The sequence below is a fragment of the Lipotes vexillifer genome, unplaced genomic scaffold, assembly GCF_000442215.2.
Source record: "Lipotes vexillifer unplaced genomic scaffold, Lipotes_vexillifer_v1.1 scaffold1187, whole genome shotgun sequence".
Taxonomy (NCBI): Eukaryota; Metazoa; Chordata; class Mammalia; order Artiodactyla; family Lipotidae; genus Lipotes; species Lipotes vexillifer.
The window spans coordinates 1,374,010-1,374,378 of record NW_006776226.1 but is presented as its reverse complement, the minus strand read 5'-3'; positions in this window follow the sequence as shown (position 1 = coordinate 1,374,378).

Here is a 369-nt window from a genome sequence, read left to right as displayed (position 1 = left end):
GGGATAAAAATCAAGTCAAATACTTCCCCCATCGTATTAGTTAGGGCTGGTATAACAAAATATCACAGACTGATGGCTTAAACAACAGAAACTTATTTTCTCAAAGTTCTGGAGGTGAGAAGTCCTAAACAAAGGTCTGGCAGAGTCAGTTTCTGGTGAGGATGCTCTTCTTGGCTTGTGGATCACTGTCTTCTGGCTGTGTCCTTGCATGGCAGTGAGAGAGTGAGAGTGAGCTCTCTGGTGTCTCTTATTAAGAACACAACACCAGTTCCATAGAATCAGGGTCCCACCCTTATAACCTCACTTAACCTTAATTCTCTCTTAAAGGCCCTATCTCCAAATATAGTCCCATTGAGGGTTAAGGCTTCA